Genomic DNA, 19191 nt, shown 5'->3' on the forward strand with positions numbered 1-19191 from the left:
TGGGTTAGTGCTGAGTTAGGTTGGGTTAGTGTTTGGTTAGGATTGGGTTAGTGTTGGGTTAGTGTTTGGTTAGGTTGGGTTAGTGTTGGGTTAGTGTTGGGTTAGTGTGTGGTTAGTGTTGAGTTAGGTTGCGTCAGTGTTGGGTTAGTGTTGGGTTAGTGCTGGGTTAATGTTGAGTTAGTGTGTGGTTAGTGTTGAGTTAGGTTGGGTTTGTGTTGGGTTAGATTGGGTTGGTTTTTGGTTAGGTTGGGTTGGTGTTGGTGTTGGGTTAGTGTTGGGATAGTGTTTGGTTAATGTTTGGGTTAGTGTTTGTTTAGGTTGGGTCAGTGTTGGGTCAGTGTTGGGTCAGTGTTGGGTCAGTGTAGGGTTATTGTTGGGTCAGTGTAGGGTCAGTGTTGGGTCAGTGTTGAGTTAGTGTTGGGTTAGTGTTGGGTTAGTGTTGGGTTAGTGTTGGGTTAGTGCTGGGTTAGGTTGGGTTGGTGTTGGGTTAGGTTGGGTTGGTGCTTGGTTAGGTTGGGTTGGTGTTGGGTTAGTGTTTGGTTAGGATTGGGTTAGTGTTGGGATAGTGTTGGGATAGTGTTGGGTTAGTGTTGGGATAGTGTTTGGTTAGGTTGGGTTAGTGTTGGGATAGTGTTGGGTTAGTGCTGAGTTAGTGTTTGGTTAGTGTTTGGTTAGGTTGGGTTAGTGTTGGGTTAGTGTTGGGTTAGTGTTGGGTTAGTGTTGGGTTAGGTTGGGTCAGTGTTTGGTTAGGTTGGGTCAGTATTGGGTTAGGTTGGGTTGGTGTTGGGTTAGTGTTGGGTTAGTGTTGGGTAAGTGTTGGGTTAGGTTGGGTCAGTGTTTGGTTAGGTTGGGTCAGTGTTGGGTTAGGTTGGGTTAGTGTTGGGTTAGATTGGGTTGGTTTTTGGTTAGGTTGGGTTGGTGTTGGGTTAGTGTTGGGATAGTGTTTGGTTAATGCTTGGGTTAGTGTTTGTTTAGGTTGGGTCAGTGTTGGGTCAGTGTAGGGTTAGTGTTGGGTCAGTGTAGGGTTAGTGTTGGGTCAGTGTAGGGTCAGTGTTGGGTCAGTGTTGGGTTAGTGTTGGATTAGTGTTGGGTTAGTGCTGGGTTAGGTTGGTGTTGGGTTAGGTTGGGTTGGTGCTTGGTTAGCTTGGGTTGGTGTTGGGTTAGTGTTTGGTTAGGATTGGGTTAGTGTTGGGATAGTGTTGGGATAGTGTTGGGTTATTGTTGGGATAGTGTTTGGTTAGGTTGGGTTAGTGTTGGGATAGTGTTGGGATAGTGTTGGGTTAGTGTTGGGATAGTGTTTGGTTAGGTTGGGTTAGTGTTGGGATAGTGTTGGGTTAGTGCTGAGTTAGGTTGGGTTAGTGTTTGGTTAGGATTGGGTTAGTGTTGGGATAGTGTTTGTTTAAGTTGGGTTAGTGTTGGGTTAGTGTTGGGTTAGTGTGTGGTTAGTGTTGAGTTAGGTTGGGTCAGTGTTGGGTTAGATTGGGTTGGTTTTTGGTTAGGTTGGGTTGGTGTTGGTGTTGGGTTAGTGTTGGGATAGTGTTTGGTTAATGTTTGGGTTAGTGTTTGTTTAGGTTGGGTCAGTGTTGGGTCAGTGTTGGGTCAGTGTTGAGTTAGTGTTGGGTTAGTGTTGGGTTAGTGTTGGGTTAGTGTTGGGTTAGTGCTGGGTTAGGTTGGGTTGGTGTTGGGTTAGGTTGGGTTGGTGCTTGGTGCTTGGTTAGGTTGGGTTGGTGTTGGTTAGTGTTTGGTTAGGATTGGGTTAGTGTTGGGATAGTGTTTGGTTAGGTTGGGTTAGTGTTGGGATAGTGTTGGGTTAGTGCTGAGTTAGGTTGGGTTAGTGTTTGGTTAGGATTGGGTTAGTGTTGGGTTAGTGTTGGGATAGTGTTTGGTTAGGTTGGGTTAGTGTTGGGTTAGTGTTTGGTTAGGATTGGGTTAGTGTTTGGTTAGGTTGGGTTAGTGTTTGGTTAGGTTGGGTTGGTGTTTGGTTAGGTTGGGTTAGTGTTTGGTTAGGTTGGGTTAGTGTTGGGTTAGGTTGGGTTAGTGTTGGGTTAGGTTGGGTCAGTGTTTGGTTAGGTTGGGTTAGTGTTGGGTTAGGTTGGGTTAGTGTGTGGTTAGTGTTGGGTTATTGTGTGTGCGTTGCCTAAAACAGGAGCACAATGACAATGAGTAAAATGACTTGTCAAGTGAGACAAGTGACTGTATCATTGTTGAAATAAAGAGTCTTTGACTGGATAATTTTACCTGCTGAGCACCAGGAAATAAGGCTATTTATCTTTCTTTGCCTTCATGACGTATGGCCTAGACCTGACACAAAGTTTGTGTCCCAAATAGTACCCTACATTCCTTCTACCCTGGAAGAACCTTTAAGGGTTCTAAAAGTTCACACAAAGGGGAACCACTCCAGTTCAAAACATTTCCTCGAGGAACTCCTATGAAAAGGGTCTTTATAGAAGCCACGTGTAAAGGTTCAAACCAGCAATAATTTTGAACCTTTTAATATTATATTGTAGAGGTGACAGCCTATCAGAAGATTGTAGGCGTGGCTTATTGGATGCGTGACTTTCAGATAGTTATTTTTGGCCACCCGTTAGAGCAAATATTATTCTTGTTCATCATGTTTGTCCACTGCAAATAAATAAAAAAATCCTTGAATATTTATGCCTTTTACTTATTCTAAGATAGTAGTAACTCGGAACTCATACACATCTGTTAGCCTCATTAACGTTACAAGACCATCAGTGTTCAATCTTGAGATGTGATGACAATACAACACACCAGATGTAGAGGAATGACATTTATTCTCACGGATGGCCTGAAAAGATCTATCTGTAAGCCACGCCTCCAGTTCAGGGTTCATCCAGGAACCATTTTGCTACAAAACATTGAAGGTTCTTCCAAGAATCCCTTTAACTAGCTAAAGGTACAAATACTCACCGTTTGACTAGCAATGTGGGGAATAGGGTGCCATTTGAGACAAACCCAAAGAGATTTGTAGAAGCTGATTTCTCATCTGTCCCTGGGTGTGTCTGAGGAGGTTGTAGCATGTAAAACATGCACAAGCGCACACACACGCACACACACACACACGCACACACACATACACACACTTCTACTTCAAGTAAATGTGACACGTTACCCATTCAGGTGCGCTGTGCAGGGCCTCCCATGCTAGCTGTCTTATTAATGTCATTCCATTAAAGAACTCCATTTGGATGGAATGTATGAATAAAATAAAGTGTTTCTCTCTTCTCCTCGGCTACGCTTCCTCCATCACTCATGGTAACACTGGCCTACAGGGGCTGGAATATAGGCCCATCCAGAGGATGGATTTAGCCTGAATGACCGTTATAGAGGATAGATTTAGCCTGCAAGGACCATATACTGTCTCTATGTGTGTAGCCTGGAGAGAGAAGGAGGGAGGGAGGGAGGGAGGGAGGGAGGGAGGGAGGGAGGGAGGGAGGGAGGGAGGGAGGGAGGGAGGGAGGGAGGGAGGGAGGGAGGGAGGGAGGGCTGTCTAGCCTGGAGAGAGAAGGAGAGAGGGAGGGCTGTCGAGCCTGGAGAGAAGAGGGAAGAAGAACAGAAGTACAATACATAGTTAAAAATGAACAGGTAGACAGACAGATAGACAAAATACCAGTGGGGGAGTGAGGGGGGGAGAAAGAGAGAGAGAGAGAGAGAGAGAGAGAGAGAGAGAGAGAGAGAGAGAGAAGCCAGAGGGACAGACAAATGCTGTCGGCATGCTCAACAGGTGTCGCTCATTTAGCCGACAGAATCTTTAAATTGGTTCTCTTAAAACTCTTAAGGATCTCTACAGATCGGTGTCCCACCCGCGGGACGGTTGAACTAATGTGCGCTAACGCGATTAGCATGAGGTTGTAAGTAACAAGAACATTTCCCAAGACATTGACATATCTGATATTGGCAGAAAGCTTCAATTCTTGTTAATCTAACCGAAAAGTTATTGATAAACCAATCAGACACATTTGGGCAGACTTGTCATCAAATTTTGAACAGAAATGCAATGGTTCATTGGATCAGTGGAAAACCTTGCACATATACTGCTTCCATCTAGTGGCCAAAATCTAAATTGCGCCTGGGCTGGATTAATACATTTCTCTTGCATTTCTAAGATGATGGTACAAAAAAAATACCCAAATGTTTTGGTCTTTCTTTGTAACTTAGCACTATCTGGCTGAGGATAAAAATGGCGAGCGTAGATTGTATAGGGATATTGTTATCCATGTCGGCATCAACGACGTTCGGATGAAACAGTCAGATGTCACCCAGTGCAACATAACTTCTGCGTGTAACTTAGCTAGAAAGACGTGTCGGAATCGAGTAATTATCTCTGGCCCCCTCCCAGTTAGGGTGATTGATGAGCGCTACAGAAGACTTGTACAACTCAATCACTGGCTGACTGCTCCTCCCAAAAGATAGAATTTGAATATAACTGGCCCTCTTTCTGGGACTCCCCCACAAACAGGATCAAGCCTGGGGTGCTGAGGAGTGATGGACTCCATCCATACTGAAGGGGTGCCTCTCATCTTATCTATCAACATAGACAAGGGACTTTGTAACAATAAGAAACATTGGAAATCTTCCCATAAATAGGGAAATCCCACTTCCCACCACCCAACAGCCAGGTATTTCTTAGTGTGTGTGTGTGAGAGAGAAAGAGCAAGAGAGTGAGAAAGATTGTGTGAGCGTGTGTGTGTTTAAGATTATGTGTCTGTGTGTCATACAGGTCTGAACCTGTCCCTGATTGGAGGGGAGGGTAACAACCAGCAGTACTGTGGACCGGAGGGCTTAGATGTGGATAGCAGTGATTACAGCAATTCATATAGTAATGGAGTATATAACAGCTATTTATATAGTTATGGAGTATGGAGTATATTACAGCTATTTACATAATTATCATACTCTATCTGAGAAGTTGTAACGCCCTGGCCATAGAGGGGTTTTTGTTCTTTATTTTGGTTAGGCCAGCGTGTTACTTTGGGTGGGCGTTCTATGTTCATTTTTCTATGTTTTTGAAATTCTTTGTTTTGGGCCGTGTGTGGCTCCCAATCAGGCACAGCTGTAGTTCGTTGTTGCTGATTGGGAGTCACACATAAGGAGCCTGTTTTTCCTTTGGGTTTTGTGGGGGATTGTTTCTGTTTAGTGTTTTGCACCTGACAGTACTGGTTGGCTGTCGGTTTTCTTGTTTTGTGTGTATAGTGTTCTTAGGTTTATTAAAATTCAAAAATGAACACTAACTCCGCTGCACCTTGGTCTACTTCCACAGACAGCCGTTACAGAATCCCCCACCAACAACGGACCAAGCAGCGGAGGAAGGAGAAGCACCAGGAGAGGGGAAATATGGACTCATGGACTTTGGAGGAGATGGAGAGGTGTGTTCAGGATTCTTGGAGATGGGAGGAATTGCTCAACGGAGGTGGACCGTGGGCTCAGGCTGGGGAGTATCGCCGCCCGCAGTGGGAGATCGAGGCGGCGATAGCTGAGAGGCGCTGGTACGAAGCGAGGGAGCGCAACAGGCACGAGAGGCAGCCCCAAAAAATGTTTTGGGGGGGGCACACGGGGAGTGTGGCAGAGCCAGGATTTAATTCTGGGCCAACTCCCCGTGCTTACAGGAGGCAGTGCAGTACTGGTCAGGCACAGTGTTATGCGGTAAAGCACACGGTGTCCCCAGTACGCGTTGATAGCCAGGAGCGCTACATGCCAGCCCCCCGCAAGTGCCATGCGAGAGCAGGCATCGAGCCAGGACGGATTGTGCCAGCTCAGCGTGTCTGGTCTCCAGTGCGCCGTTTTGGTCCAGGCTATCCTGCACCGGCTCTGCGCACTGTGTCTCCAGGGCGCTGGGAGGGCTCAGTTCGCCCAATGCCTGCGCTCCGCCCGTGCCGGGCAAAAGTGGGCATTCAGCCTGGAGTTTGGGTGGCAAGCCTACGCACCAGAACTCCAGTGCTCCCCCACAGCCCGGTTTATCCTGTGCCTCCTCCTCGGGCCAGGCCTCCAGTGGGTCGCTCCAGCCTGGTTTATCCTGTGCCTCCTCCCAGGACCAGGCCTCCTGTGGGTCTCTCCAGCCTGGTCTATCCTGTGCCTCCTCCCAGGACCAAGCTTCCTGTGGGTCTCCCCAGCCTGGTGAGTCCAGTGCCTGCGCCCAGAGCCAGGCCTCCTTCATGTCTCCCCAGCCTGGTGAGTCCTGGGCCAGAGCCGCCCGCCCGTCCGGAGCCGCCAGAGCCGCCCGCCTGTCCAGAGCCGCCCGCCAGCCTGGTGAGGCCTGCACCCAGGGCCTCCCTCATGTCTCCCCACCCTGGTGAATCCTGGGCCAGAACCGCCGGAGCCGCCCGCCAGCCCGGAGCCGCCGGAGCCGCCAGGGACGCCCACCAGCCGGGCGCAGCCAGGGACGTCCGCCAGCCGGGCGCAGCCAGGGACGTCCGCCAGCCGGGCTCAGCCAGGGACGTCCGCCAGCCGGGCGCAGCCAGGGACGCCCGCAAGACGGGCGCAGCCAGGGACGCCCGCCAGCCGGGCGCAGCCAGGGTCGCCTGCCAGCCAGGCGCAGACAGAATCGCCCGCCAGGCAGGCACAGTCAGGGTCGCCCACCAGTCCTCCGGCGCGGCCAGGGGCGCCACCTAAGTGGGCGACACCGAGGGTGGAGCGGAGGCCACGTCCCGCACCTGAGCCGCCGCCGTAAGAAGGCCCACACGGACCCTCCCCTTCAGAGTCAGGTTTTGCGGCCGGAGTCCGCACCTTTGGGGGGGTACTGTAACGCCCTGGCCATAGAGGGGTTTTTGTTCTTTATTTTGGTTAGGCCAGGGTGTTACTTTGGGTGGGCGTTCTATGTTCATTTTTCTATGTTTTTGTATTTCTTTGTTTTGGGCCGTGTGTGGCTCCCAATCAGGCACAGCTGTAGTTCGTTGTTGCTGATTGGGAGTCACACATAAGGAGCCTGTTTTTCCTTTGGGTTTTGTGGGGGATTGTTTCTGTTTAGTGTTAGGCACCTGACAGGACTGGTTGGCTGTCGGTTTTCTTGTTTTGTGTGTATAGTGTTCTTAGGTTTATTAAAATTCAAAAATGAACACTAACTCCGCTGCACCTTGGTCTACTTCCACAGACAGCCGTTACAGAAGTAGTTGGTGAACCAGGCAAGGCAGTCATTTGAGAAACCAAGGCTGTTGAGTCTGCCGATAAGAATGCGGTGATTGACGGAGTTGAAACTCTTGGTCAGGTCGATGAAGATGGCTGCACAATACAATCTTTTATCGATGGCACTAACCCAAGTTATGATATCGTTTAGGACGTTGAGCATGGCTGAGGTGCACCTATGACCAGCTCGGAAACCAGATTGCATCGCGGAGAAGGTACGGTGGGATTCTAAATGCTCGGTGATCTGTTTGATAGGCAAGTTGCTGTGGGGGGTGCAGAGCTGTTGAACTTGATATGGGTAGCCAGGTTGAAAGCATGGCCAGCCGCAGAAAAATGCTTGTTGAAATTTTAGTTCATTGTAGATTTATTGGTGGTGATAGTGTTTCCTAGCCTCAGTGCAGTGGGCAGCTGGGAGGAGGTGCTCTTATTCTCCATGGACTTTAAAGTGTCCCAGAACCTTTTGGAGTTTGTCCTACAGGATGCACATTTTGTTTGAAAAAGCTAGCCTTTGCTTCCTATCTGCCTGTGTATACTGGTTCCTAACTCCCCTGAAAAGTTGCATATCGCAGGGGCTATTCGATGCTAATGCAGTACGCCACAGGATGTTTTTGTGCTGGCCAAGGGCAGTCAAGTCTGGAGTGAACCAAGGGCTGGCTATATCTGTTCTTTGTTCAACATTTTTTGAATTGGGCATGCTTACTTAAGATATTAAGGAAGACACTTTTAAGCAATAACTAGGCATCCTCTACTGACAGAATGAGGTCAATATCCTTCCAGGATACCTGGGCCAGGTAAATTAGAAAGTCCTGCTCGCTGAGGTGTTTTAGGGAGCGTTTGACAGTGATGAGGGGTGGTCGTTTGACCGCGGACCCATTACGGACGCAGGCAATGAGGCAGTGATCGCTGAGATCCAGGTTGAAGACAGCAGAGGTGTATTTAGAGGGAAGGTTGGTCAGGATGATATCTATGAGGGTTCCCGTGTTTACGGACTTAGGGTTGTACCTGCTAGTTTCCTTGATCATTTTTGTGAGATTGAGGGCATCTAGCTTAGATTGTAGGACGGACGGGGTGTTAAGCATATCCCAGTTTAGGTCACCTAACAGTACAAACTCTGAAGATAAATGGGGGGCAATTAATTCACATATGGTGTCCAGGGCACAGCTGGGAGCTGAGGGGGGTTATAACAAGCGGCAACCGTGAAAGACTTATAAAGGTGGATTTTTAAAAGTAGAAGCTCGAACTGTTTGGACACAGACCTGGATAGCATGAAATAACTCTGCAGACTGTCTCTGCAGTACAGTCGTGGCCAAAAGTTTTGAGAATGACACAAATATTAATTCCCACAAAGTTTGCTGCTTCAGTGTCTTTAGATATTTTTGTCAGATGTTACTATGGAATACTGAAGTATAATTACAAGCATTTCATAAGTGTCAAAGGCTTTAACCTGTTTAGGATAGGGGGCAGTATTTTCACGACCTGATTAAAAAACGTACCCGATTTAATCTGGTTATTACTCCTGCCCAGAAACTAGAATATGCATATAATTGGATAGAAAACACCCTAAAGTTTCTAAAACTGTTTGAATGGTGTCTGTGAGTATAACAGAACTCATATAGCAGGCCAAAACCTGAGAAGATTCTAAACAGGAAGTGCCGTCTCTGACCATTTCTTGGCCTTCTATAGCCTCTTTATCGAAAACAGAGGATCTCTGCTGTAACGTGACATTTTCTAAGACTCCCATAGGCTCTCAGAAGGTGCCAGAATGTTGAATGATGACTCTGCAGTCCCTGGCTGAAAAACAGTAGCGCATTTGGATAGTGGTCGATCTGAGAACAATGAAACGGGGAGTATTTGCACAGTAGGATAAAAAAAAGTACCCGATTTAATCTGGTTACTAATCCTACCCAGTAACTAGAATATGCATATACTTATTATATATGGATAGAAAACACTCTAAAGTTTCTAAAACTGTTTGAATGGTGTCTGTGAGTATAACAGAACTCATTTGGCAGGCAAAACCCTGAGACATTTTCTGACAGGAAGTGGATACCTGATGTGTTGTATTACCTTTAAACCTATGCCATTGAAAAACACAGGGGCTGAGGAATATTTTGGCACTTCCTATTGCTTCCACTAGATGTCACCAGCCTTTACAAAGTGTTTTGAGTCTTCTGGAGGGAGATCTGACCGAACAAGAGCCATGGAACGATGATGGCCCATTAGACACCTGGCGCGCAAGTTCATGTTGGGTACCCACGTTCCAATACGTTATAAAAGAGTATGCATTCGTCCAACTTGAATATTATTCATGTTCTGGTTAAAAAAGGCCCTAATGATTTATGCTATACAACGTTTGACATGTTTGAACGAACGTAAATATATTTTTTCCCCTCGTTCATGAAGTGAAGTCCGGCGGGCTTAGATCATGTGCTAACAAGACGGAGATTTTTGGACATAAATGATGAGCTTTTTTGAACAAAACTACATTCGTTATGGACCTGTGATACCTGGAAGTGACATCTGATGAAGAGAATCAAAGGTAATGGATTATTTACATAGTATTTTCGATTTTAGATCTCCCCAACATGACGACTAGTCTGTATCGCAACGCGTATTTTTCTGGGCGCAGTGCTCAGATTATTGCAAAGTGTGATTTCCCAGTAAGGTTATTTTTAAATCTGGCAAGTTGATTGCGTTCAAGAGATGTAAATCTATAATTCTTTAAATGACAATATAATATTTTACCAATGTTTTCTAATTTTAATTATTTAATTTGTGATGCTGACTTGACTGCCGGTTATTGGAGGGAAACGATTTCCTCAACATCAATGCCATAGTAAAACGCTGTTTTTGGATATAAATATGAACTTGATAGAACTAAAAATGCATGCATTGTCTAACATAATGTCCTAGGAGTGTCATCTGATGGAGATTGTAAAAGGTTAGTGCATCATTTTAGCTGGTTTTATGGTTTTGGTGACCCTGTCTTTGAATTGAATTGAATTGACAAAACATGACGCAGAAAAATTAATCCATGCTTTTGTTACTTCTAGGCTGGACTACTGCAATGCTCTACTTTCCGGCTACCCGGATAAAGCACTAAATAAACTTCAGTTAGTGCTAAATACGGCTGCTAGAATCCTGACTAGAACCAAAAAATTTGATCATATTACTCCAGTGTTAGCCTCCCTACACTGGCTTCCTGTTAAGGCAAGGGCTGATTTCAAGGTTTTACTGCTAACCTACAAAGCATTACATGGGCTTGCTCCTACCTATCTTTCCGATTTGGTCCTGCCGTACATACCTACACGTACGCTACGGTCACAAGACGCAGGCCTCCTAATTGTCCCTAGAATTTCTAAGCAAACGGCTGGAGGTAGGGCTTTCTCCTATAGAGCTCCATTTTTATGGAATGGTCTGCCTACCAATGTGAGAGACGCAGACTCAGTCTCAACCTTTAAGTCTTTACTGAAGACTTATCTCTTCAGTAGGTCCTATGATTAAGTATAGTCTGGCCCAGGAGTGTGAAGGTGAACGGAAAGGCTGGAGCAACGAACCGCCCTTGCTGTCTCTGCCTTGCCGGTTCCCCTCTTTCCACTGGGATTCTCTGCCTCTAACCCTTTTACAGAGGCTGAGTCACTGGCCTACTGGTGTTCTTCCATGCCGTCCATGGGAGGGGTGCGTCACTTGAGTGGGTTGAGTCACTGACGTGGTCTTCCTGTCTGGGTTGGCGCCCCCCCTGGGTTGTGCCATGGCGGAGATCGTTGTGGGCTATACTCGGCCTTGTCTTAGGACGGTAAGTTGGTGGTTGGAGACATCCCTCTAGTGGTGTGGGGGCTGTGCTTTGGCAAAGTGGGTGGGGTTATATCCTGCCTGTTTGGCCCTGTCCGGGGTATCATCGGATGGGGCCACAGTGTCTTCTGATCCCTCCTGTCTCAGCCTCCAGTATTTATGCTGCAGTAGTTTATGTGTCGGGGGGCTAGGGTCAGTCTGTTACATCTGGAGTATTTCTCTTGTCTTATCCGGTGTCCTGTGTGTATTTAAATATGCTCTCTCTAATTCTCTCTTTCTCTCTTTCTGTCTTTCTCTCGGAGGACCTGAGCCCTAGGACCATGCCTCAGGACTACCTGGTATGATGACTCCTTGCTGTCCCCAGTCCACCTGGCCGTGCTGCTGCTCCAGTTTCAACTGTTCTGCCTGCGGCTATGGAACCCTGACCTGTTCACCGGACGTGCTTGTTGCACCCTCGACAACTACTATGATTATTATTATTTGACCATGCTGGTCATTTATGAACATTTTAACATTTTAACATTTTGACCATGTTCTGTTTTAATATCCACCCTGCACAGCCAGAAGAGGACTGGCCACCCCTCATAGCCTGGTTCCTCTCTAGGTTTCTTCCTAGGTTTTTGGCCTTTCTAGGGAGTTTTTCCTAGGGAGTTTTTCCTAGCCACCGTGCTTCTTTCACATGCTTTGCTTGCTGTTTGGGGTTTTAGGCTGGGTTTCTGTACAGCACTTTGAGAATATCAGCTGATGTACGAAGGGCTATATAAAAATAAATTTGATTTGATTTGAAATTTGATTACACACAACTCTTGTAAATGTACTGTCCTAACATACTCTAAATTTATGCTTTCGCCGTAAAACCTTTTTGAAATCGTAAAACGTGGTTAGATTAAGGAGATGTTTATCTTTCAAAGGGTGTAAAATAGTTGTATGTTTGAAAAATTTGAATTTTGACATTTATTTGGATTCAAATTTGCCGCTCTTGAAATGCACCTGCTGTTGATGAAGTGCACCACGGGTGGGACGCCTGCGTCGCACCTAGCCCATAGAGGTTAACTTCTGGGCCACATCCTGACTGATGGCAGCCCATTCTTGCAAAATCAATGCTTGGAGTTTGTCAGAATTTGTGGGTTTTTGTTTGTCCACCCGCCTCTTAAGGATTGACCCAAAGTTCTCAATGGGATTAAGGTCTGGGGAGTTTCTGGCCATTGGACCCAAAATATTGATGTTTTGTGCCCCGAGCCACTTAGTTATCGTGCTCCATCATGCTAGAAAAGGCATTGTTCATCATCAAACTGTTCCTGGAGGGTTGGGAGAAGTTTCTCTCTGAGGATGTGTTGGTACCATTCTTTATTCATGGCTGTGTTCTTAGGCAAAATTGTGAGTGAGCCCACTCCATTGGCTGAGAAGCAACCCCACACATGAATTGTCTCAGGATGCTTTACTGTTGGCATGACATAGGACTGATGTTAGCGCTCATCTTGTCTTCTCTGGACAAGCTTTTTTTGCAGATGCCCCAAACAATCGGAAAGGGGATTCATCAGAGAAAATGACTTTACCCCAGTCCTCAGCAGTCCAATCGCGGTACCTTTTGCAGAATATCAGTCTGCCCCTGATGTTTTTCCTGGAAAGAAGTGGCTTCTTTGCTGCCCTTCTTGACACCAGGCCATCCTCCAAATGTCTTCGCCTCACTGTGCGTGCAGATGCACTCACACCTGCCTGCTGCCATTCCTGAGCAAGCTCTGTACTGGTGGTGCCCTGATCCCGCAGTTGAATCAACTTTAGGAGACGGTCCTGGCGCTTGCTGAACTTTCTTGGGTGCCCTGAAGCCTTCTTCATAACAATTGAACCGCTCTCGTTGAAGTTCTTGATGATCCAATAAATGTTTGATTTAGGTGCAATCTTACTGGCAGCAATATCCTTGCCTGTGAAGCCCTTTTTGTGCAAAGCAATGATGACGGCACGTGTTTCCTTGCAGGTAACCATGGTTGACAGAGGAAGAACAATGATTCCAAGCACCACTCTCCTTTTGAAGCTTCCAGTCTGTTATTCGAACTCAATCAGCATGACAGAGTGATCTCCAGCCTTGTCCTCGTCAACACTCACACCTGTGTTAACGAGAGAATCACTGACATGATGTCAGCTGGTCCTTTTGTGGCAGGGCTGAAATGCAGTAGAAATGTTTTTGGGGGATTCAGTTAATTGCATGGCAAAGAGGGACTTTGCAATTAATTGCAATTCATCTGATCACTCTTCATAACATTCTGGAGTATATGCAAATTGCCATCATACAAACTGAGGCAGCAGACTTTGTGAAAATTAATATTTGTGTCATTCTCAAACCTTTTGGCCACGACTGTAGATTGCAACTCCACCCCCTTTGGCAGTTCTATCTTGGCAGATAATGTTGTAGTTTCCTATGCCAGGATTCAGACACGGCTAGGACATCAGGGTTGGAGGAGTGTGCTAAAGCAATGAATAAAACAAACTTAGGGAGGAGGCTTCTGATGTTAACATGCATGAAACCAAGGCTTTTATGGTTACAGAGGTCAACAAATGATAAATAGGAGTGGAACTGGGGGCTACAGGCCTGGGTTAATCTCTACATCACCAGAGGAGGAGGGGAGGAGTAAGATGAGGGTACGGCTAAAGGCTATGTGGACTGGTCGTCTAGTGCATTGGGGACAGAGAATGAAAGGAGTAGATTTTTGGGCGCGGTAGAGTATGTTCAGGGCACAATGTACTGATAATGGTATGGTAGGATGTGAGTACAGTGGAGGTAAACCTAGGCGTTGAGTGACGATGAGAGAGGTTTCGTCTCTGGAGGTACCAGTTAAACCAGGTGAGGTCTCCTCATGTGTGTTTACGGGTGGGACAAAAGAGCTATCTAAGGCATTTTGAGTGGGACTGAGGGCTCTACACTGAAATAAATCAGTAAGAACTAGCCAAGACAGCAGTAGACAAGGCATATTAACATTAGAGGGAAGCATAAAGCATTCACAGGTGTTGATCAGGAGGGATTAGTCCACTGCAATGCTCTACTCTCCTGTTACCTAGATTAAACCACTTCAAAGCTCTACTCTCTGGCTACCTAGAACAGACCAATGCTCTGCTCTCCTGCTACCCAGATTATACCACTGCAATGCTCTTCTCTCCTGCTACCTAGAACAGACCACTGCAATGCTCTTCTCTCCTGCTACCTAGAACAGACCAATGCTCTGCTCTCCTGGTACCCAGATTATACCACTGCAATGCTCTTCTCTCCTGCTACCTAGAACAGACCACTGCTATACTCTACTCTCCTGCTACACAGATTATACCACTGCAATGCTCTTCTCTCCTGCTACCTAGAACAGACCACTGCAATGCGATTTCTCTCCTGCTACCCAGATTATACCACTGCAATGCTCTTCTCTCCTGCTACCTAGAACAGGCCACTGCAATGCTCTTCTCTCCTGGTACCTAGAACAGACCACTGCAATGCGATTTCTCTCCTGCTACCCAGATTATACCACTGCAATGCTCTTCTCTCCTGCTACCTAGAACAGGCCACTGCAATGCTCTTCTCTCCTGCTACCCAGATTATACCACTGCAATGCTCTTCTCTCCTGCTACCTAGAACAGACCACTGCAATGCTCTTCTCTCCTGCTACCCAGATTATACCACTGCAATGCTCTACTCTCCGGATACCTAGATCAAATCAAATCAAATTATATTGGTCACATACACATGGTTTGCAGATGTTAATGCGAGCGTTGATAAATGCTTGTGCTTCTGGTTCCGACCGTGCAGTAATATCTAACAAGTAATCTAACAATTTCACAACTACCTTATACACACAAGTGTAAAGGAATGAATAAGAATTTGTACATATAGATATATGGATGAGCGATGGCCGAACGGAGTACAGTGTATACATATGAGATGAGTAATGTAGGGTATGTAAACATTATATGAAGTGGCATTGTTTAAATTGACTAGTGATACCTTTATTAACCTGTTAGGGCTAGGGGGCAGCATTGACACGGCTGGATAAAAAACATACCCGATTTAATCTGGTTACCACTCCTACTCAGTAACTAGAATATGCATATACTTATTACATATGGATAGAAAACACCCTAAATTTTCTAAAACTGTTTGAATGGTGTCTGTGAGTATAACAGAACTCAAATGGCAGGTCAAAACCTGAGAGATTCCTTTACAGGAAGTGGCCTGTCTGACCATTTCTGGAACTTCTTTGCCATCTCTATCATTTACTAAGGATCTCTGCTCTAACGTGACACTTCCCACGTCGTCCATAGGCTCTCATAGCCCGGGAAAAAACAGAATGTCGTCATTCCAGCCCCAGGCTGAAACACATTATCGCCTTTCTCAAGTGGCCCATCAAGAGACACTAGCTTATGCGCGTGACCCCGACCGCCCCGCCTTTGGGATTTTTTCCTCTGTTTGCCGAAAAGGAGATTCCCTGTCGGAATTTTAGCGCTTTCTACGAGAAAAATGACGTAAAAATTGATTTTAAACAGCGGTTGACATGCTTCCACGTACGGCAATGGAATACTTTGAATTTTATTGTCGGGAATTGCGCCAAGCGCGCGACACTTCTTTACTATTTCGGATAGTGTCTGGAACGCATCGAACAAAACGCCGCTATTCGGATATAACGATGGATTATTTTGGACCAAACCAACATTTGTTATTGAAGTAGACGTCCTGGGTGTGCATTCTGACGAAGACAACAAAAGGTAATGACATTTTTATAATAGTAAATATGATTATGGTGAGTGCTAAACTTGCCGGGTGTCTAAATAGCGAGCCCGTGATGCCTGGGCTATCTACTGAGAATATTGCAAAATGTGCTTTCACCAAAAGCTATTTTAAAATCGGACATATCGAGTGCATAGAGGAGGTCTGTATCTATAATTCTTAAAATAATTGTTATGCTTTTTGTGAACGTTTATCGTGAGTAATTTAGTAAAATGTTAGCGAATTCCCCGTAAGTTTGCGGGGGTATGCTAGTTCTGAACGTCACATGCTAATGTAAAAAGCTGGTTTTTGATATAAATATGAACTTGATTGAACAAAACATGCATGTATTGTATAACATAATGTCCTAGGGTTGTCATCTGATGAAGATCATCAAAGGTGAGTGCTGCATTTAGCTGTCTTCTGGGTTTTGGTGACATTATATGCTGGCTTGAAAAATGGGTGTCTGATTATTTCTGGCTTGGTACTCTGCTGACATAATCTAATGTTTTGCTTTCGTTGTAAAGCCTTTTTGAAATCGGACAGTGTGGTTAGATTAACGAGAGTCTTATCTTTAAATGGCTGTAAAATAGTCATATGTTTGAGAAATTGAAGTAATATGATTTTGAAGATTTTGAAAATCGCGCCACAGGATGGCAGTGGCTGTTACGTAGGTGGGACGAATTCGTCCCGCCGGTCCCATAGAGGTTAAATCCATGTATTTAAGTGGCCAGAGATTTGTCTGTATGTTGGCAGCAGCCACTCAATGTTAGTGATGGCTGTTTAACAGTCTAATGGCCTTGAGATAGAAGCTGTTTTTCAGTCTCTCGGTCCCAGCTTTGATGCACCTGTACTGACCTCGCCTTCTGGATGATACCGGGGTGAACAGGCAGTGGCTCGGGTGGTTGTTGTCCTTGATGATCTTTTTGGCCTTCCTGTGACATCGGGTGCTGTAGGTGTCCTGGATGGCAGGTAGTTTGCCCCCGGTGATGCGTTGTGCAGACCTCACTACCCTCTGGAGATCCTTACGGTTGTGGGCGGAGCAGTTGCCATACCAGGCAGTTATACAGCCCGACAGATTAGGCCACTGCAATGCTCTACTCTGCGGATAAAGCTCTAAATAAACTTCAGTTAGTGCTAAACATGGCTGCTAGAATCTTGACTCGATTTTTTTTTAAATGATCATATTACTCCAGTGCTATCTTCTCTACGCTGGCATCCTGTTAAGTCTTCGGCTAATTTCAAGGTTTTACTGCTAACCTACAAAGCATTACATGGACTTGTTCCTACCTATCTTTCCGATTTGGTCCTGCCCTACACGTACGCTACGGTCACAAGACGCAGGCCTCCTTATTGTCCCTAGAATTTCTAAACAAACAGCTGGAGGCAGGGCTTTCTCATATTGAGCTCTGCCGATCCATGTGAGAGATGCAGACTCGGTCTCAACCTTTAAGTCTTCATTGAAGACTCATCTCTTCAATTGGTTCTATGATTGAGTGTCGTCTGGCCCAGGGGAGCGAAGGTGAACGGCAAGGCACTGGAGTGACCAACCACCCTTGCTTTTTCTGCCTGGCCAGCTTCCCGCTCTCCACTGGGATTTTCAGACTCTGACCCTGTGATGGGGGCTGAGTCACTGGCTGACTAGCCATCCTGAGGGGTGAATCATGTCATGCCAGGCTTTTTTCGCTGATTATGATCTTCCTGTCCGGTTTTGCGCCCCCTCGGGCTCAGCGTCAGGTTAGTAAGTTTGTGGTCTGTTAATATCCCCCTAGTGGTGTGGGGGCTGTGCTTTAGCAAAGTGGGTGGGATTATATCCAGTCTGGTTGGCCCTGTCCTGGGGTAACAGACAGGGCCACAGTGTCCCCCATCCCCCCATTCTCAGTCTCCAGTATCTATATAGTCCATGTGCTGGGGGGGGTCTATCCTATCTGGTATAATTCTCCTGTCTTATCTGGTGTCCTGTGTGATCTTAAGTATGCTCCATCTAATTCTCCCATCTCTCTCTTTTCTCTCTCTCTTTCTCTCTCCCCTTCCTGGAGGACCTGAGCCCTAGAACCATACCTCAGGACTACCTGTCATGACGACTCCTGGCTGTCCTGTCCCCAGTCTCCTTGGTCCTGCTGTTGATCCAGTTTCTGCTGTTCTGCCTGTGGCTAGGGACCCTGACCTGTTCACCAGACATGCTACCTTGTCCCGTACTTGCTGTTTCCGACCCACTCTCTCTCTCTCTCTCTCTCCATTCCTCTCCCTCTCCGTCTCTACCGCACCTGCTGTCTCGACCTCTGAATGCTCGTCTATGAAATGCCAACTGACATTTACTCCTGAGGTGCTGACCTGTTGCATCCTCTATAACCACTGTGATTATTATTATTATTATTTCACTCTGCAGGTCATCTATGAAAGTTTAAACATCTTGAAGAACGATCTGGTCCAGTACTCTTATAATCTCCACCCCTCACAGCCACCCCACAGATCCGCCCCTCAGAGCTTGGTTCCTCTCTAGGTTTCTTCCTAGGTTCCTGCCTTTCAAGGCAGTTTTTTTCTTAGCCACTGTGCTTATACATCTGCATTGCTTGCTGTTTGGGGTTTTAGGCTGGGTTTCTGTATAAGCACTTTGTGACATCTGCTGATGTAAAAATGATTTATAAATAGATTTGATTGATTGCTTGAAGAGGGGGAAGGAAGGGGGAAGAGAAGGAGGGAAGGGGACAGAGGGGGGAGGAAGAGGAAGGAGGAAGAGGGGGGAGATGTTGAGAGCAAGGGTGAGGTGAGGACAGAAACATGCAGAGAGTGAGGGAGGAAAGTGTCTTTCACCATCTGTGAAAGCAGCTTTGTGTGTGTGTGTGTGTGTGTGTGTGTAGGGAGAGTGTCAGTGCATTCTAGCATACCTTAGCTGCTCTAGTGGTGCTCCATTATTTAGATATCAACACTCAAACCATTGTAGAGAGAGAGAGAGAGAGGAGAGAGAGAGAGAGAGAGGGAGAGAGAGAGAGAGAGAGAGAGAGAGAGAGAGAGAGAGAGAGAGAGAGAGAGAGAGAGAGAGAGAGAGAGAGAGAGAGAGAGAGAGAGAGAGAGAGAGAGAGAGAGAGAGAGAGAGAGAGAGAGAGAGAGAGAGAGAGAGAGAGAGAGAGAGAGAGAGAGAGAGAGAGAGAGAGAGAGAGAGAGAGAGAGAGAGAGAGAGAGAGAGAGAGAGAGAGAGAGAGAGAGAGAGAGAGAGAGAGAGAGAGAGAGAGAGAGAGAGAGAGAGAGAGAGAGAGAGAGAGAGAGAGAGAGAGAGAGAGAGAGAGAGAGAGAGAGAGAGAGAGAGAGAGAGAGAGAGAGAGAGAGAGAGAGAGAGAGAGAGAGAGCGAACGAACTTCAACTATGCGCACATTGTCACAACACTGTATATAGACATAATATGACATTTGAAATGTCTCTATTATTTTGGAACTCAACTTTTGTTTTATTTATTTGTTGACCAATGCCACTTGTTTTGGCAATGTTAACATGTTTCCCAATAAAGCTCCTTGAAT

The sequence above is a fragment of the Salmo salar genome, chromosome ssa27 (genome assembly GCF_905237065.1).
Source record: "Salmo salar chromosome ssa27, Ssal_v3.1, whole genome shotgun sequence".
NCBI classification, from domain to species: Eukaryota; Metazoa; Chordata; class Actinopteri; order Salmoniformes; family Salmonidae; genus Salmo; species Salmo salar.